General features: G+C 38.0%; 1 long non-coding RNA gene across 1 annotated transcript; it reads right to left on the bottom strand.

Annotated features, from left to right (window-relative positions):
• Positions 1–1,489: 1,489 nt before the first annotated feature.
• LOC141039253 (uncharacterized) lies at positions 1,490–3,281 on the bottom strand. The gene is made up of 3 exons (XR_012200177.1): positions 2,229–3,281; positions 1,936–2,131; positions 1,490–1,849 (listed from the first exon to the last, which is right to left on the bottom strand). It is a non-coding gene; the product is annotated as an uncharacterized lncRNA (long non-coding RNA).
• Between the last annotated feature and the right edge of the window lie 1,390 nt (positions 3,282–4,671).

Below are 4,671 nucleotides of genomic sequence, written 5' to 3' on the forward strand. Positions count from 1 at the left end.
TTAATCAGTTCACTGGTTGTTTTGGTACAAATAAATGAGACCAAAGACTATACTGAAGGAAGGATAAACATTTACTACCAACAATAGCCATGTGAAACTATTATTTGCACACAGAAACAACAATATGTACTACTATGTTTGAAGCACCCTATGGTGCATTGCATTCGTGTTTTATCCCAATCAAGAAATTATACTACAAACAACTCTAACATTCTCTTCTGAAAAGGAAAGAAGGCAAGCATGCATTGTTCAATATACCCCTCTTACTAAGTTATTTAACCCTGGAAGGTCACAACGAACAGACCATTACTATTTGTATCATTTGAGATCAGTTTGAGAAATACATACATTATTAGAGCTAGGATTTGTTTCTTTTTGAGCACACAAAGCTGGCGATTCTTCGCTATTTTCTAGAATCTGCAAAAGAAGAGCCAGGTTTTAGAAGTAACCCTTATCATGCTTTAAATGTATTAATGTGTGTGTGTGTGTGTGTTTGCTTGAGATGGATGATTACATACTTGGATGGTACATCGTTGCGGAGATCCAGGAGGAGAAAGCGAACGAAAAGGAGGTGGAACCGGCGGCGGTGGTATTTCTCCAATAGGCACTCCTTGCTTAGTTGCCAAAGTCTGCAAAAAAAGAAAATTCACATAGTGGTTACTTTCAAATGCTAGCAAATTAATTGATAAACATGGAATGTATAACCAGCACCTGAAGAAACTTTTGTATCTCATTGCAGTGCTCGTACATGCCAACACCCCATGACAAGACATTGTTGGCATAAGCCTCTGCTTTTCGAGTCTTCTCGGACTCCTTTTGACGCACATCTTAAATTTCTTCAGCTCGACGACGCTTCAAGGCTGCTGAAGATGTACCAGTAGCTCTCACCTCAGAAATGACCTCGATGTCATTGACAATGCCATTAAAGAGAGACCATGTACCATGTGGCTTCCCATTAGAGCAATCATAAAGTGGCTTAGAACTAACATCATTTTTCAGGATATCATAGTCCTCTCCATTTAACTCTTTAGCCTTTTCTGTGTAAAGTGCCTACTCAAGAAGAAAACAAAGGTACACAAATGTTTAGGAATTTCAAATAATTGTGTAAAGCTCCTATTACACAATTTCACAAGTGGGCAGACAAATTGACATACAAATTGGACAAACAAGTTGACATGCAAAAACACTAAATTCAGACCAGACTTCATAAGGATGTGTTTGGTTTGAGAAAAGTATATATATTGGCATTATTCCATGGTATTGCTAAAAAACACATACCAAACATTTAGTTGCTTCTGGTGTGTTGAGAATTAAAGGTTTGCTCTTGTCCAATCCTCTATGTGTATGCACCCAAGCCTGAATCTGGTTAACATCTTCGCCGGTTTGTTCGGATTGCATTACACAAGATTCAAGACATGTAAGATATCTATAATTCTTCATATGATAAGAGATAATAAAGGAAACTACTAAGTTTAGTTGATAACCATTTTTTGACTTATAGTAGTCATCGAGTTGGAACCACCCTTGTGAGGCTTGAACTTTGAGCTGCAACGATTGACACGGTATTTCTTTGATTTTGCAATCCACTCTTCACTGCACCACTCATCAACTACAACAACCCAAGCTTCTTTTCCTAACCAACCTTGCCTTTGCACCAAATACTGAGCTCTATCCAAATAGTATTGCCCAGCAAGCTTGTCATTCATGTTAGTGTTCTCATTTTTCAAAAATGATCAATTATGGCTTGGATTCTTGCATAGTAAAATATACTTGGCAAAAGTGCCTTGCAACATCTTCGAACATGTTGCTTTGCCTTCTCTGAGTATGCATCTTCATACTTGTACCTTAGCTACAATGAGAATTGATAGATGGTTTAATATAAATAAGAGAAAATTACCTTGGTCAACAAAAGAGAGCAATTTAAATAGTTAATACCCAAAAAGCATCTTCAATTTTGTCTGCAACAGAATGACCATTCGTGTCCTTCACCGCATGATAATGCTCCCACTCCGTTGCAACCACCTTCGCACCATCATAATCCAGAATACCGGGATGGTTACTTTTCAGATTGCATGTCAATACACTTGATGGTCTTCTGCCCTTTCGAACAACAGGAATGTCCTTCCAATGCCTACAAAGAAGGAAGTTGTAAATACAACAAACAAGTATTAGAAAAGGAAAACATATTGCAGAACAAGAAAGTACTTATACTAAATAATAAGACTTACGTCTTGCCAATAGGTCGAATGATTGGACGATTTTCATTATTTGGACTAGCAGTAGGAAGATCTGAAACTCCTCTTATGTACCCATCATAAGTGCCATCAGCAGCAGTAGTGTCTCGAGCAGCAGGCGCTGGTTTGATCGCTACAGCAAGTTGAGATGCTTTTCTTCCAATTGTCATCCTGTAATGTGTGATTCTTGAAACAAATAAGATAAAGATAGCAAAGAACAGTTTACAACCAACAAGACAATCATGATAAACATAAGAATAGCAAATAGATAAGTGTTTCTTGCCAAGTCTTCAACCACCCAAATTACAAACAATGATAATAAATAGAAAATGGGCTAGAAATCATCATCATCTTCTTCAATTTCCTCAATGATCACTTCATCATAGTCTTCATCCTCGATAACTTGTTCCTGAATCCGTTCACCACCCAAATCATGTCGGTTGCTAATATGTGACAATTCGGTTGGATCAACCACCTCATCTGAACCACGTACTGTGAAGTTGTCAAATTGTGATCCTACTTGTACAATGAAATCATTGGCATCTAAACTATTCTCTTGGAACACATCTGCATTAGTGGGTGTTGCTGTTGTGTAGTCATCATCTGTGGGAGTTTCTAGACTGCCTAGAGGTGGTACTCTGTAAGCAACTTGCCAATCAAGAAGACTTGCAAAGGAAGTGCAAGCATATGGAACATAATAGACTAAGCTCACTTGGCTGGCAATAGCAAAACGCTCATTGGCTGGATTGGTTGAAGCAGGTGCTACTTCAACTAAGCCAAATCTGTTCAAATGTCTCACTCCTTTGGTTGGATGAAACCAGTGACAATCAAACATCACAAGACTGAAGTCCTCATCACCATCAAATTTAAGTTCTATAATGTCCTTAATAACACCATAGTATTCAAGCTCCTCATTGGTTGCATCATCTATTCCAAGAGCAAGAACACCGGTATTTCTAGATGAAAGGTCCCCTTCTCTGTGGTTTTCATATTTCTCTGATCGAAATTTGAACCCATTAACTTCATACATGTCATATGATTTTACTCTCATGCTACAACCTCGCGAAAGATCGCGTAATTCTTTATTAATAGATGCATCCTTTATGCACTGCTAGAAGACAATATATGTATATAGAGTTATTAGGCATAGAAAATCGTAGGGCGCTTTATTTGCTAGTATGTATAGGTGTTTTACCAAAGTTTTGAACCAATCCAACAAGTTTGGTTTTCCTGAACCAGCACCATCTCGCCTAAGTTTATCAAGTTCTTTTGTACTTGGTTGTCGAGGACGCCTCCATTGGTCAAGTTCAAATTTTCTACATATTTTGTGTAAACCATCAGCACCAAATTTTTTAATTGTACATGATTGTACTAGAAATGCTAATTTAGAGAACTTACTTCACAATATCATCCATTTCAGGCATGTTTAGTAAGATAAAAATCATGGCTGTCTTGTACTCTTCATGTGATAAGATCCTAGGTTCCCCTCTACCAATTTTCCATCCCTTGTCTCCAAACAAACTAAGAGTACTTGTGTTGGTAGTGCTAGATTGTGCATAACGTTGGGGGCGATTTCTTGAGCTAGGCACATCATCAGGAAGGTACAAAGAACTAAAGTTTGAAATCTCCTCAACAAGAAATGCCTCAACAATTGAAGCCTCCACACGTGCTTTGTTACTAACTTTTGCTCTAAGCTTTTTTATTAACCTACATTGCCATGTAACAAATTAATGTCCAAATAGGAAATACTACTACCATATGGACAGAATGCATGAAGAACAAAACATACCTTTCATAAGTATACATCCAACGATACTTAACATGCCCTCCTACTTTTGCTTGATAAGGGAGGTGTATCATTAGATGTTCCATTGAATCAAAGAACCCCGGTGGGAAAATTTTCTCCAATTTACAAATTAGGACAGGAATGTTTTCCTCCAATTTATCCATTTGGTTAGGATCTATTTCTTTTGCGCAAAGCAGCCTAAAGAAATAACTTAGCTCAGCCAAAGCCTCCCACACATCATTATCTACATACCCCCGCAGCATGACAGGCAACAACCGCTCCATAAATATATGGTAGTCATGACTTTTGAGCCCATATATCTTAAGTTGCTCTAAGTTAACACCTCGCTTCATGTTGGCCACATATCCATCTGGAAATTTGAGCTGAAGAAACCACAACAGGACCTCTCTTATTTGGTTCCTCTTCAAGCAATATGGTCCTCTAGGCTTTTCCCATTTATCATTGGGCTTTTCTTGAAGGTTGAAATCAGTTCTGCTACACAGTACAGCTTGGTCAAGGCGGGCTTTGGCATTGTCTTTTGTCTTGTTAGGAATGTCAAGGACAATATTGAATATTGCTTCTGCAATATTTTTTCGGTGTGCATAACATCTATATTATGAGGAAGCAAAAGCTTTGGGAAGTATGGCAATT

Source organism: Aegilops tauschii, chromosome 1 (assembly GCF_002575655.3).
Source record: "Aegilops tauschii subsp. strangulata cultivar AL8/78 chromosome 1, Aet v6.0, whole genome shotgun sequence".
In the NCBI taxonomy this organism is placed as follows: Eukaryota; Viridiplantae; Streptophyta; class Magnoliopsida; order Poales; family Poaceae; genus Aegilops; species Aegilops tauschii.